The 15,724-nt window shown below is 50.4% G+C and overlaps 1 long non-coding RNA gene across 1 annotated transcript in view; it reads left to right on the top strand.

Moving 5' to 3' along the window:
• The first annotated feature begins 930 nt into the window (after window positions 1-930).
• Window positions 931-15,724, top strand: part of LOC138297418 (uncharacterized) — a 147,444-nt gene continuing 132,650 nt past the window's right edge. The window contains exon 1 of the long non-coding RNA XR_011204093.1: window positions 931-993. This is a non-coding gene — a long non-coding RNA (uncharacterized lncRNA). The remainder of the gene's footprint in view (window positions 994-15,724) is intronic.

The raw sequence follows: 15,724 nt of genomic DNA, 5'->3' as shown, positions 1-15,724 counted from the left end.
GCTAAGAGTCCTGTTTTTGTGGGCACGGTGCAGCATGCGGATAACTGAGCTGATGCTACAAAACAACTTTTCTCTGGGAAATGTGCCACGGGCCTACGGCAGCCCACATTTCTGCTCTTCGAAGCGTTGTTTGCCAAACGCAATAAAGCTGTTCGGGGCTTAGCCTGCCGAGGGCTCCAGCATACTGTACTTGTTAGCATACAAAAACATTGGATAGCTATCTGAAGGAATGGCTGCATATGAGAAACAGTGCTGATTTTCCAGGAATATCCTTTCAAAACCGCCTAGTTGAACTGCTTTTCAACCGCGAAGAGATGGATTCGATCCAGTATTTCTTAAAAATGCGAGTTTAACTCTGTCTCTCACCTTTTACCACTCCTCCACAGCCCCAACCACAACACAAAACAGGCAGGTCAAGGTTCAAACCCATTCAGTGTTTCTCAAGCCACATCAGCACTGTTATTTCCAACGGCAACACTTATTGTGTGTTTTGTAACCTGTAGTTCTTGGCAATGGTCTTAATGGAAACTATAAAAACTATCCTGGCTGGTGATAGTTGCTGCTTCAATGGAGTCTATTAAAACCACACATTGTTAATCGAGATAGACTTGCTTTTTCCTTAAAATTCGAAATTAACAAGTGGTGCAGTTTTTTTGACTTTCAGAAGGTTAAGTCATAGAGAGTAGCAGCTGGCCACGTCGCACAAACTGCGACAGTAAAGGGGAAAGCGCCTTAGCGTCGCTCCCCTGCTAGGAAGACGGATGGCCGGAAGGGGCCACCATACCTTGAGAGGGTGGTCCACCCCTGGTTTATGGGCCCGAGGTGTCAGAAGGGAGGAGTGAGGCCAGGAGGTGTCAGAAGGGAGGAGTGAGGCCGGGAGGTCTCAAAAGGGGTGACCTCTTGGGTCTAGGGCCTCTTTTAGACGCACGCTGATTCCCAGACAGCAGTTGGAGGCCAGGCAGCGGGACACAGGAACTGGAGCAGAGACAGGAGGTTAGTTAAAGCAAGTGGGGGACAGGGCGCATAAACGCTGCTGCCGGCAATCGGGTTTGGCTGATTAAGCTACGCCTGCATATAATTAATAAAAAAAATAATGAAAAAAAAAAAACCCTACCTGGGTTGGGCCTTGTGCTGGGTGTTTTCCTTGCTGGCATTCACGCTCGGTTCCTTGAGCCGGTTGTTCCCTATGCTGCATTCGCGCCCGGCGTGGGGAGTGGTCCTTCTCCGGGCCTCGGGGGCCGGCTTGGCCATCGTCGGGATTGCTGCGTCTTTGTCTTCTGGGGCGCCAAGGCACGCCTGGGCAGGGGGGCATTGCCCCCTGCCTTGCATGGGCGCTGCGCGCACAAGATGTGTGTTCTCTCCCCCGAACCTGGGGGCGGCAATGCCCACGTGGTATCCGGGGAGGGAGGGGCGGCGCAGCGAGCGGGCGTGCTGCTGTGCTGCGATGCCCTCCGGCAGCTCGAGGCTTTGCGTCCTCCTGTGGCGTCGCGACCTCGCCTGCCGCGGTGCAGGTGGGGTCGTGGGGAGAAATTGATGCAGGGGCAGTGGCGGCGCAGTGGTTCACTGAGCCGCTCGCACGACCCAAATCCCCCCCCATCCGACACGGTCGCCGGTGGGGAAGGAGAGTAACAGAAAGCCAGCAGCTCCAGGATCGGCAGGGAAGGGGAGGGGTGTACTCGGCGTCAGGCGCGCCAAGAATAAAAAAAAATTAAAAAAGAAGAACAAGGAGAAAGCCTGCGCGCAGGCGTGCAGAGGTCTCCCCGCCACACCCGTAATTATGTGCGGGCAGATGGACCGGAAGGAACCATCTGCAGGAATAAATAAATAAATAAGGCATGATCAAAGATATGTATAACGGTAAAGATATCTAGCACCCAGGTATACTGAGGCTGCAGAATTGGGTGTAAATTGTTTGGTTGGAACTCGGCCCTATATGCTAGTGGTGCATTTTCCGGGCGTTTAAGGATATGCCACAGATAGCATGTTGGTTTTAAAAATAAATAAATAAATAAATATATTAAATAATAATAATAAGAAGAAGAACGGTCATAAAATAAATATATAGCGAAGGGTGTCTGTTTATTACTGGTGATGCGTTGGTGCTTATTTGTTTATTTTGCTCCCAAAAAAAACAAAAAACTAATAATAATAACACAAACTGTTATAATACGAAATATATAGCGAAGGGTGTCTGTTATTACTGGTGATGCTTTGGTGCTTATTTGTCTATTTTGCTTCCAGGTGGCCAATGAACTGCTAGGTTCTTCCCACGGTTGGCCACATAGGGCAAATGTGAGGCACAGGCGCTAGGGCACTAAGATGAATTAAGGTACACGGTAAGACGGGAAGGGGTACCAGGGCGAATGCCACAAAGGGGGGGGGCAAGCGAAAGACAGCGGGGCTGGGCCGGACAGGGGTCCCAATGGCGAGGTTTCCCATGGTGAGGGGCAGGTTGCAGGTGCATCGATGAAGAGGTTTCTTTGCCACCTTTACAGTGAGGGGCGGGCAAGAGGGCCAACAGGCGCGGCGGCAGCGCAGAATGGGTGCTGGAGGGCCGGGGGTGAGCTCCAGAAGCCGAAGGGTATATAAAAAAATCAAAAAAAAAGAGAGAGGAGGGTGCAGCAAGCAACACCGGGTGAGTAAATAAAGGGTGATGCATCTCCAGGGACGCGTTAATAAGGCTGTCTTCTCTCAATTACAGACCTAAGATCACTCACCGGCACGCACTAACGGACGATGGAGGACCATGGTTCGCCTACACTCTTTTCCCCCAAAGAGAACCAAGAAGAGGCGGCTATATGGATGAGGTTCATGGCCATGGTGCAGGCGAAAGGCCTTGAATGGGCGAAGATGAAGGTGGCGGCACAAGGGGTGCAGCAGCCTTTAGAAACTCCCGTCCTGATGAACACGGACGAGGTGCAGCCTTCGGACTCAGGCCTCTGTCTCCTAAGCGATGAGAGGGTAGCGGCGCCTGCCAAAAGGAAGAGGCCGGCAAGGGCCACAGCTGGGAGAAAACTCAAAAGAGCCAAGAAGGACATGGCGGCCAGCGATTTACCGGAGGGCCTCGCAACTTCCTAGACGGACAGCGGGCCAAGAAGAGCCAGGAAAGACAATGGGGAGCAAGAGGCGGCCGGGGCAGGCGGGGTTCCCCTCGCGGGCGGGGAGGTTGGCCCCAGGGGAAAACACGCCAATTGCTGAGGAACAGACCAGCCAACCCGCAAAGAATGTGGCCTGCAGACCCACCATAGGGGCATCAGGGCAGGGGCTGCAGGCGGGACTGGGTAAGATGATGGAGGCAATGCACAGGTTCATGGCCTCAGCGAAGGCTCTAGCTGGTTTGGGCACAGACGAGCAGGGCGCTAGCAGCAGGCAAGCAGGCGCAGGGCAGGTGTGGGGTCGCGACACCAACTTGCCGCTGACGGTGCTGGATGAGGCTTCCGCGCTGGGAGCTGAGGTAGCAGACAGGGTCCCATCAGACACCCCAGCGGGAGGGAACGACAAAGCAACTAGTGTTAGGCCTGATCCCCCCTTGCTGTCAGGGAGGTCTTCCCTGGCGTGGAGGGTCCCTTTAGAAGCTAGGGAGCGAATATGGAAGAGGGAATTCATTGATATTTTCTCGCTGCTCACTTTTGCCAAGGAGGGCGCAGACATAACGGTACCCAGCAAAGGAGGTAGAGAAGCACAAATGGAAGAGGAAGGTTAAGCCAGAGGAGTCAATAGACAACTGGCTAGAGGCATTTGCGATGCTGTCCACAGTGATCATGGAGAAATTCCCTGAGCAGGGACCGGCTCTCTGCAAATACAACCGGGTCATATATGAGGAATATACCCGCAATGGGGGCACAGGGTTGCTGAACTACGACCGGGAGTTCAGGCAAAAAATGGAACAAGCACCAGAGATGGCATGGGACTGCCGCGAAATTGAACTCTGGGTGCAATACATGGGTAACGGCAGCAGGCCAGCAAACAGTGACACCGGTTTCGCAAGGCACAAACAGGCAAGGCCATACTATTTTAAGCAGCAGCTTAGGCCCCCCTTTCGAGGGAAACCCCCGCAGAGGGGTAGAGGGGCTTCGCAGTATAGGTTCAACAATAATTCATGGCGGCTGTACAGCAATGGGGCATGCTCATGGGGCGCCGTTTGCAAATTCGCCCACAACTGCTCTAAGTGCGCCGGCTGGCACCCAGCAGCCAGCTGCAACAAGGGCAACAGGACAGACAAGCCAACGGGTACCAGTGCTGTTTCCAAACAGCCCTAATTGTCCGGAGTCGCAACACAATACAATAGCACCTTCTCCCATATCCTTTAGCACCTTGGCCCACATTCTCAAAGATTATCCTAGACCAGTGGAGCGGGAGATGTTGTTCAGAGGTTTTAGTGAAGGTTTTAGGATCCCATACTCCGAGGAGATGGCGGCATCCTCCGCTGGTGGACCTGTCGACAATGGAAGAGCGACATGTAATAATCACCTACAGACTTGATTGTGCCACAATCCATGAACTGTGTGCCCAGTTGGAGCCAGACCTGATGTCAGCTATCCGCCATCCCACAGGAATCCCCCCTCTAGTGCAGGTCCTGTCAGAACTCCATTTCCTGGAAAGTGGGTCCTTTCAAACAACAGTGGCCATTGCATCAGGCATGTCCCAGCCAATGTTCTCTAATGTGTTGTCCAGAGTGTTGTCTGCCCTGCTGAAACACATGCACAGCTACATCGTTTTCCCTCAGGTGGAGGATTTGCCTACAGTGAAAGGTGTCTTCTATGCCCTGGGACATATCCCCAACATCATAGGTGCCATTGATGGGACACATGTGGCCCTGGTCCCCCCCCCCCCACAGGAGTGAACAGGTGTACAGAAACCGGAAGAGTTACCATTCAATGAATGTGCAGATGGTGTGTTTGGCCGACCAGTACATCTTCCATGTGAACGCCAAGTTTCCTGGCTCAGTGCATGACGCTTACATTTTGAGGAATAGCAGCATCCCTTATGTGATGTGGCAACTCCAGAGGCACTGTGTGTGGCTATTAGGTGAGGACAAGGACCCTATACAGTGTGAATAGTTGTCTGGGGTTGTCCCTAAGGGTTAGTGTGTGTCTAACAGTTGTCCCTCGACATTTGCAGGTGACTCTGGCTACCCCAACCTGTCATGGCTACTGATCCCAGTGAGGAATCCCAGGACAAGGGCAGAGGAACGCTACAATGAGGCACATGGGTGAACTAGGAGGGTTATAGAGGACCTTTGGCCTCCTGAAGGCCAGGTTCAGGTGCCTCCATATGACAGGCGGTTCCCTATACTACTCACCAAAGAAGGTGTGCCAGATCATCGTGGCCTGCTGTATGCTGCACAACTTGGCTTTGCGACGACAGGTGCCTTTTCTGCAGAAGGATGGTCCTGAAGGAGGTGTTGTGGCAGCTGTGGAGCCTGTGGACAGTGAAGAAGAGGAGGCAGAAGAAGAGGACATAGACAGCCGAAACACCGAGATCCATCAATACTTCCAGTGAGACACAGGTAAGAGGACATCACTGCCTCCTACATCTGATAAAATTGTTCGACCTCTCATCTGTCTGTCACTTTCACCCAGTGTATGGACCCTGACTTGTCACTTTGCCTTTCCATTTCACAGATGTGGGTCCCACTGTGTGTCCTCTGCTATGTTACCTCATGGACTAGAGCTGTGTGACATAGGTATGTTTACAATACAATGGACATTGGTATTTTCCTTAGTTATAGCAAATACACATTTGTGAAAGCACAGACTGACTCCAGATTGTTTTTTGATTCAAGGGTGTTTATTTAAGTGCAAATTAGTGGAGTGGGTTGGAAAATGGTCAGGGGAGATGGTGGAGGAATGTCCATGGCAGAGTCCAGTCTATTTGTCTCACAGGTGCATTGTCCAAAGGGGCAGAGGAAGTGGAGCTAGGACAGTTTAAGGATGGACAGGGTGACAAGTGGGACAGAGGATGACAATCAAGGTGGTCTCATTTCTTGGCGGGGTCTTGGCATTGTTCTCTGTCTTTGTCCTGGATCTCAGGGACTGCTTGCAGGGTGGTTCTCCATCTGCAGGGGTTGTGGTGCTGGTGTTGTGGTCCTGTGGTGATGCCTCCTGTCCACTAGCGCCGGCAGAGGTGGTGGGCAGTTCAACGTCCAGGCTAGTGTCAGGGGCCCCTTGTTGTGCCACAGTGTCCCTCCTGGTGTTGACGAGTTCCTTTAGCACCCCTACAATGGTGCCCAGGGTGGTGTTGATGGATTTGAGTTCCTCCCTGAACCCCAAATACTGTTCCTCCTGCAGCCTCTGGGTCTCCTGAAACTTGGCCAGTACCGTTGCCATCGTCTCCTGGAAATGGTGGTAGGCTCCCATGATGTTGGAGAGGGCCTCGTGGAGAGTGGGTTCCCTGGGCCTGTCCTCTCCCTGTCTCACAGCAGCCCTCCCAGTTCCCCGGTTTTCCTGGGCCTCTGTCCCCTGAACCGTGTGCCCACTACCACTGCCCCCAGGTCCCTGCTGTTCTTGTGGTGGTGGGTTAGCCTGGGTTCCCTGTAGTGGTGGACACATTGCTGCTTGACGTGTCCTGGGGACAGAGGTATGGGCCCGCTGGGTGGGTGCTGTGCTGGTGTTTCCAAAGGGGGGAGGCTTTGTGGTGGCCTGTGACTGTGTGAGGGGAACCGACTGTCCCGAGGTCCCAGATGGGCCCGGGCTGGTCATCTAGATCCAGTTGGACAGAGCTGCTGTCATCACTGTGGGTCTCTTCTGTGGGTAGAGTGGACATGTCTGGAACCTCCTGTCCGGTGACGTTGGGTAGAAGTCCTACAGGGGTGTAAAGGCATGATTATTGCATCTGTGTGTGCCATGGTGTGCAATGGGTGGGTGACCCTGTACCCCAGTGCTTACATTCTTGTCTAGGACCTTGTGTGATTATTGTTTAGGGTTCTCTGTGGGTATGTGTAGTGGACATTCATTGGTGATGGGTGTAGGAGGCTGGACTGGCTTGTAGTGAGTACCAAGGGGTACTTGCACCTTGCACCAGGCCCAGTTATCCCTTATTAGTGTATAGGGTGTCTAGCAGCTTAGGCTGATAGATAATGGTAGCTTAGCAGAGCAGCTTAGGCTGAACTAGGAGACGTGTGAAGCTACTACAGTACCACTTAGTGTCATATGCACAATATCATAAGAAAACACAATACACAGTTATACTAAAAATAAAGGCACTTTATTTTTATGACAATATGCCAAAGTATCTTAGAGTGTACCCTCAGTGAGAGGATAGGAAATATACACAAGATATATGTACACAATACCAAAAATATGCAGTATAGTCTTAGAAAACAGTGCAAACAATGTATAGTTACAATAGGATGCAATGGGGAAACATAGGGATAGGGGCAACACAAACCATATACTCCAAAAGTGGAATGCGAACCACAAATGGACCCCAAACCTATGTGACCTTGTAGAGGGTCGCTGGGACTATTAGAAAATAGGGAGAGTTAGAAAAATAACCCTCCCCAAGACCCTGAAAAGTGAGTGCAAAGTGCACTAAAGTTCCCCCAAAGACAAAGAAGTCGTGATAGAGGAATAATGCAGGAAAGACACAAACCAACAGTGCAACAACTGTGGATTTCCAATCTAGGGTACCTGTGGAACAAGGGGACCAAGTCCAAAAGTCACAAGCAAGTCGGAGATGGGCAGATGCCCAGGAAATGACAGCTGTGGGTGCAAAGAAGCTTCTACTGGACAGAAGAAGCTGAGGTTTCTGCAGGAACGAAAAGGGCTAGAGACTTCCCCTTTGGTGGACGGATCCCGCTCGCCATGGAGAGTCGTGCAGAAGTGTTTTCCCGCCGAAAGAACGACAACAAGCCTTGCTAGCTGCTAATCGTGCGGTTAGCATTTTTGGATGCTGCTGTGGCCCAGGAGGGACCAGGAGGTCGCAAATTGGACCAGGAGGTAGAGGGGACGTCGAGCAAGACAAGGAGCCCTCTTAGCAGCAGGTAGCACCCAGAGAAGTGCCAGAAACAGGCACTACAAGGATGCATGAAACAGTGCTCACCCGAAGTCGCACAAAGAAGTCCCACGTCGCCGGAGAACAACTTAGGAGGTCGTGCAATGCAGGTTAGAGTGCCGTGGACCCAGGCTGGACTGTGCACAAAGGATTTCCGCCGGAAGTGCACGGAGGCCGGAGTAGCTGCAAAAGTTGCGGTTCCCAGCAATGCAGTCTAGCGAGGTGAGGCAAGGACTTACCTCCACCAAACTTGGACTGAAGAGTCACTGGACTGCGGGGGTCACTTGGACAGAGTTGCTGGATTCGAGGGACCTCGCTCGTCGTGCTGAGAGGAGACCCAAGGGACCGGTAATGCAGCTTTTTGGTGCCTGCGGTTGCAGGGGGAAGATTCCGTCGACCCACGGGAGATTTCTTCGGAGCTTCTAGTGCAGAGAGGAGACAGACTACCCCCACAGCATGCACCACCAGGAAAACAGTCGAGAAGGTGGCAGGATCAGCATTACAGAGTTACAGTAGTCGTCTTTGCTACTATGTTGCAGTTTTGCAGGCTTCCAGCGCGGTCAGCAGTCGATTCCTTGGCAGAAGGTGAAGAGAGAGATGCAGAGGAACTCTGATGAGCTCTTGCATTCGTTATCTAAAGTTTCCCCAGAGACAGAGACCCTAAATAGCCAGAAAAGAGGGTTTGGCTACCTAGGAGAGAGGATAGGCTACTAACACCTGAAGGAGCCTATCAGAAGGAGTCTCTGACGTCACCTGGTGGCACTGGCCACTCAGAGCAGTCCAGTGTGCCAGCAGCACCTCTGTTTCCAAGATGGCAGAGGTCTGGAGCACACTGGAGGAGCTCTGGGCACCTCCCAGGGGAGGTACAGGTCAGGGGAGTGGTCACTCCCCTTTCCTTTGTCCAGTTTCGCGCCAGAGCAGGGCTAAGGGGTCCCCTGAACCGGTGTAGACTGGCTTATGCAGAATTGGGCACATCTGTGCCCAACAAAGCATTTCCAGAGGCTGGGGGAGGCTACTCCTCCCCTGCCTTCACACCATTTTCCAAAGGGAGAGGGTGTAACACCCTCTCTCAGAGGAAGTCCTTTGTTCTGCCATCCTGGGCCAGGCCTGGCTGGACCCCAGGAGGGCAGATGCCTGTCTGAGGGGTTGGCAGCAGCAGCAGCTGCAGTGAAACCCCAGGAAGGGCAGTTTGGCAGTACCAGGGTCTGTGCTACAGACCACTGGGATCATGGGATTGTGCCAACTATGCCAGGATGGCATAGAGGGGGCAATTCCATGATCATAGACATGTTACATGGCCATATTCGGAGTTACCATTGTGAAGCTACATATAGGTAGTGACCTATATGTAGTGCACGCGTGTAATGGTGTCCCCGCACTCACAAAGTTCAGGGAATTGGCTCTGAACAATGTGGGGGCACCTTGGCTAGTGCCAGGGTGCCCTCACACTAAGTAACTTTGCACCTAACCTTTACCAGGTAAAGGATAGACATATAGGTGACTTATAAGTTACTTAAGTGCAGTGTAAAATGGCTGTGAAATAACGTGGACGTTATTTCACTCAGGCTGCAGTGGCAGGCCTGTGTAAGAATTGTCAGAGCTCCCTATGGGTGGCAAAAGAAATGCTGCAGCCCATAGGGATCTCCTGGAACCCCAATACCCTGGATACCTCAGTACCATATACTAGGGAATTATAAGGGTGTTCCAGTAAGCCAATGTAAATTGGTAAAATTAGTCACTAGCCTGTTAGTGACAATTTGGAAAGAAATGAGAGAGCATAACCACTGAGGTTCTGATTAGCAGAGCCTCAGTGAGACAGTTAGTCACTACACAGGTAACACATTCAGGCACACTTATGAGCACTGGGGCCCTGGTGAACAGGGTCCCAGTGACACATACAACTAAAACAACATATATACAGTGAAAAATGGGGGTAACATGCCAGGCAAGATGGTACTTTCCTACACAACCCCCCCCCCCCAAACGAAGGACAATAAGACTAGCCATGACCTGATGAGTCTTCATTGTCTAAGTGGAAATATCTGGAGAGTCCATCTGCATTGGAGTGGCTACTCCCAGGTCTATGTTCCACTGTATAGTCCATTCCCTGTAGGGATATGGACCACCTCAACAATTTAGGATTTTCACCTTTCATTTGTTTTAGCCAAAGTAGAGGTTTGTGGTCTGTCTGAACAATGAAGTGAGTGCCAAACAGGTATGGCCTCAACTTCTTCAGAGCCCAGACCACAGCAAAGGCCTCCCTCTCTATGGCAGACCAACGCTTTTCTCTAGGGGTCAACCTCCTACTAATAAAAGCAACAGGTTGATCCTGGCCCTCAGAATGAAGTTGTGATAGGACTGCCCCTACTCCTAATTCAGATGCATCAGTTTGGACATAGAATTTTTTAGAGTAACAAGGGCTTTTCAGGACAGGTGCAGAGCACATGGCCTGCTTCAGCTCCTCAAAAGCTTTCTGACAGTTTGCTGTCCATAATACCTTTTTAGGCATTTTCTTGGATGTGAGGTCATTAAGAGGGGCTGCAATGGAGCCATAGTTCTTAATGAACCTCCTGTAATACCCAGTGAGGCCTAGGAAGGCTCTCACCTGAGTCTGAGTAGTAGGGGGAACCCAATCAATAATTGTTTGGATTTTCCCCTGAAGTGGTGCAATCTGTTCCCCACCAACAAGGTGTCCCAGATAAACCACCTTACCCTGCCCTATCTGGCACTTTGAACCCTTGGTAGTGTGGCCTGCCTTTTGCAGGGCCTCTAAAACTTTCCATAGGTGGACCAGGTGATCATCCCAGCTGGAGCTAAAGACAGCTATATCGTCCAAATATGCTGCACTGAAAGCTTCCAGCCCTTGCAGAACTGTATTCACCAACCTCTGAAAAGTGGCAGGTGCATTTTTCAAACCAAAAGGCATTACAGTAAACTGGTAATGGCCTCCAATGGTTGAAAATGCAGTTTTAGGTTTAGCATCTTCTGACAATTTGATCTGCCAATACCCTGCAGTCAAATCAAAAGTGCTTAGATACTTGGCAGATGCCAGTGTATCTATGAGCTCATCTGCCCTGGGTATAGGGTGAGCATCAGTTTTGGTTACCAGGTTGAGACCTCTATAGTCTACACAAAACCGCATTTCCTTCTTTCCATCTTTGGAATGGGGTTTTGGTACAAGTACCACAGGAGAAGCCCATGGACTTTCAGAGTGCTCAACCACTCCTAGGGCCATATTTATACTTTTTGACGCAAAACTGCGCTAACGCAGTTTAGCGTTAAAAAATTTAGCGCCGTCTAACGCCATTCTGAAGCGCCATGCGGGCGCCGTATTTATTGAATGGCGTTAGCCGGCGCTACCAGACCGGCGCTGCCTGGTGTGCGTGGAAAAAAACCACGTACACCAGACAGCGCTGGCGTAGGGGGAAAATGGCGTATGGGCGTCTTAAAATGGGGCAAGTCAGGTTGCGTCGAAAAAATCGTCTTAACCCGACTTGCCCCATTTTTTAACGACGCCCATCCCCCATCAACATGACTCCTATCATTGTAAAGATAGGAGTCATGCCCCCTTGCCCAATGGCCATGCCCAGGGGACTTCTGTCCCCTGGGCATGGTCATTGGGCATAGTGGCATGTAGGGGGGCACAAATCAGGCCCCCCTATGCCACAAAAAATAAAAAAATAAATACTTACCTGAACTTACCTTAATGTCCATGGGATGGGTCCCTCCGTCCTTGGGTGTCCTCCTGGGGTGGGCAAGGGTGGCAGGGGGGGTCCCTGGGGGCAGGGGAGGGCACTCTGGGCTCATTTTGAGCCCACTTGTCCCTTAACGCCATGCCTGACCCAGGCGTTAAAAAGCGGCGCAAAAGCGCCGTTTTTGGCCACGCCCACTCCCGGGCGTCATTTTTGCCCGGGAGTATAAATACCACGTAAAGGCCTGGGAGTCATTTTTTAAGACGGGAACGCCTCCCTTGCATATCATTAACGCAAGGAAGGGGTTCACGCTAAAAAATGACGCACACTCCGGGCACTTTGGCGCCCGAAGCGTCTAACGCCATAGTATAAATATGGCGTTAGTTGGCGTTAGTTTAGCGTCGAATTTGCGTAGAAAAAAACGACGCAAATTCGGCGCAACCAGAGTATAAATACGGCCCCTAGTTCTAACATTTTCTGCACCTCTTGCTTTATGCAGTCCCTGACATGGTCAGGCTACCTATAGATCTTACTTTTGACAGGTAAACTGTCTCCAGTATCTATAGTGTGCTCACACCAAGAAGTGGTACCTGGCACAGTAGAGAAGAGTTCAGAGAATTGATCTAGGAGATTTATGCAATGGTCTTTCTGCTCAGCAGTAAGACAATCAGCCAAAACTACACCTTCCACAAGAGCATCTTGTTCTGTGGAAGAGAAGAGATCAGGTAGAGGATCACTGTCTTCTTCTTGTCCCTCATCAGTTGCCATGAGCAGGGTGAGATCAGCCCTGTCATAGTAGGGTTTCAGGCGGTTTACATGGAGTACCCTAAGGGGACTCCTTGCAGTGCCTAAGTCAACTAAATAGGTGACTTCACCCTTTTTCTCAACAATTGTGTGGGGACCACTCCATTTATCTTGGAGTGCTCTTGGGGCCACAGGCTCCAAGACCCACAATTTCTACCCTGGTTGGTACTGAACCAAAACAGCCTTCTGATCATGCCATTGCTTCTGGAGCTCTTGGCTGGCCTGAAGGTTTTTACTGGCCTTTTTCATATACTCAGCCATCCTTGATCTGAGGCCAAGTGCATAGTCCACAATATCTTGCTTAGGAGCTTTTAAAGGTTGTTCCCAACCCTCCTTTACAAGTGTGAGTGGACCCCTGAGAGGGTGTCCAAAAAGAAGTTCAAAGGGGCTGAAGCCCACTCCTTTCTGGGGTACCTCCCTGTAGGCAAAAAGGAGGCATGGTAGAAGGATATCCCATCTCCTGCGGAGTTTCTCAGGGAGACCCATAATCATGCCATTGAGAGTTTTATTAAATCTCTCCACCAGTCCATTTGTTTGTGGATGATAGGGTGTAGTGAACTTATAAGTCACACCACACTCCTTCCACATGGCCTTCAAGTATGCAGACATGAAATTGCTTCCCCTGTCTGATACTACTTCCTTTGGGAAGCCCACCCTGGAAAATATTCCCAGGAGGGCCTTTGCCACTGCAGGAGCTGTAGTGGTCCTTAAAGGAATAGCTTCAGGATATCTTGTGGCATGGTCCACTACCACCAAGATAAACCTATTGCCTGAAGCAGTAGGAGGGTCAAGGTGGCCAACTATGTCAACCCCTACCCTTTCAAAGGGAACCCCAACCACAGGCAGTGGAATAAGGGGTGCCTTTGGGGTGCCACCTGTCTTGCCACTGGCTTGACAGGTTTCACAGGACTTACAAAATTCCTTTGTGTCCTCAGACATCCTAGGCCAATGAAACAGGGGAACAAGCCTGTCCCAAGTTTTCATTTGCCCCAGATGTCCAGCTAGGGGAATGTCGTGGGCTAGAGTTAGGAGGAACTTTCTGTACTCCTGAGGAATCACTAATCTCCTGGCAGCTCCAGGTTTAGGATCCCTATGCTCAGTGTACAAGAGGTTGTCCTCCCAGTAAACTTTGTGAGAGTCACTGACATCCCCATTAGCCTGTTTGACAGCTTGCTGTCTTAGACCCTCTAATGTGGGACAGGTTTGCTGTGCCACACTCAGCTCCTCCCTGGCAGGCCCCCCTTCACCCAAAAGCTCAGCAGTGTCTGCTTCAAGCTCCTCTGGTGTAGGTTCTGCACAGGGAGGGAATTCTTCTTCCTCAGAAGTTGAATCCACTGTAGAGGGAGGGATAGTAGGAAGTGGTTTGCTTCTACTAGCCCTAGCTTTAGGGAGCACTTGGTCCATTGTTCCAGGATCCAAGCTTCCCTGTCCTTTTTGCTTTTTGGCCTGAGCCCTTGTCAAAGCAAAAATATGCCCTGGGATGCCCAGCATTGCTGCATGGGCCTCCAACTCCACATCTGACCAAGCTGATGTCTCCAAATCATTTCCTAGTAGACAGTCTACAGGTAAATCTGTGGCTACCACAACTTTCTTTGGACCAGTAACCCCCCCCAGTAGAGATTAACAACAGCCATGGGGCGGCTAAGTGTGTTGTTGTGAGCATCGGTTACTTGGTACTGGTGACCAAGTAGGTGTTGTTCAGGGTGGACCAGTTTCTCTATGACCATAGTCACACTGGCTCCAGTGTCCCTGTAGGCCTGAACCTCAACACCATTTATTAGGGGTAGCTGCTTGTACTTATCCATATTAAGGGGACAAGCAACTAAGGTGGCTAAATCAATAGCCCCCTCAGAGACTAACACAGCCTCTGTGGCCTCCCTAACAAGGCCAACCCCAACTAAGTTACCAATAGTGAGCCCAGCTACTCCCTTGGATTGGCTATTAGTAGGTTTGCTCCCACCACCACTGCTATTAGTAGGGACACTAGGGGTAGCAGTATGGGTTGTAGTGGTAGGATGCTTGGTGCTTTTCTTTGGACAACTGGGATCTGTTGTCCAATGGCCTTTTACTTTACATAAATAGCACCATGGTTTCTTTTCTATATTTTGATTAAAGGAGGATTTGGACCCACCACCCCTACCAGAGTGTTTTTGTGGGCCTGATGAAGACTCATTTTTAGATTTGTCCCCACCCTTGTCTGAAGACTTACCATCCTTCTTTTTGTTGCCATCTTTGTCACCCCCTGTATGAACTTTTCTGTTCACCCTTGTTCTGACCCATTTGTCTGCCTTCTTTCCCAATTCTTGGGGAGAGGTCAGATCAGAGTCCACCAAGTACTGGTGCAACAAATCAGACACACAATTATTAAGAATATGCTCTCTCAGGATCAAGTTATACAGGCTGTCATAATCAGTCACTTTACTGCCATGTAACCACCCCTCCAAGGCCTTCACTGAATGGTCAATGAAATCAACCCAGTCTTGTGAAGACTCCTTTTTGGTCTCTCTGAACTTTATCCTGTATTGTTCAGTGGTTAAGCCATAACCATCCAGGAGTGCATTCTTAAGAACTGTAAAATTATTGCCATCACTTTCTTTCACAGTAAGGAGCCTATCCCTACCTTTTCCACTAAATGATAGCCATAGGATAGCAGCCCACTGCCTTTGAGGGACATCCTGTACAACACAGGCCCTCTCAAGTGCAGCAAACCACTTGTTAATGTCATCCCCCTCCTTATAGGGGGAACTATCTTATGCAGATTCCTGGAATCATGCTCTTTTGCAGGATGACTATGGGGAATACTGCTGCTGCCACCATGGGTATCTAAACCCAACTTCTGTCTTTCTTTCTCTAGTTCAAAAGACTGTCTATCCAAATCCAGCTGTTGCTTTTTAAGCTTCAGTCTGGTTTGTTCCACTCTCAACTTGTTGAGTTCCCTTTCTAACATTCTGTCATCAAGGTTGGTGGGAGGGACATTCTTAGACACAGAAGAATGAACAGAAGGAGACCTGTCCCTTACAGAAGCCACCCTAACAGCTTGGCTAACAGAAACATCACTACCAGTGTGGTGAGAATAAATGCTTTTGCTATGATGTGAGACAACACTATTTGTATGGTGTGGCTCTTCATCATTACCAACTATGCTAGACTGTCTAGTAATGGCGAGGCTAGGAAGTTTCTTTCCTGAATCTTTTCCTGGGGGAGTCCCTGGATCAGATTGGGAACCATTTGCT

This window comes from Pleurodeles waltl, chromosome 5 (genome assembly GCF_031143425.1).
Source record: "Pleurodeles waltl isolate 20211129_DDA chromosome 5, aPleWal1.hap1.20221129, whole genome shotgun sequence".
Classification (NCBI taxonomy): domain Eukaryota; kingdom Metazoa; phylum Chordata; class Amphibia; order Caudata; family Salamandridae; genus Pleurodeles; species Pleurodeles waltl.
The sequence above is the reverse complement of the archived record's forward strand: the minus strand, read 5'-3'. Positions and strand labels throughout refer to the sequence as shown.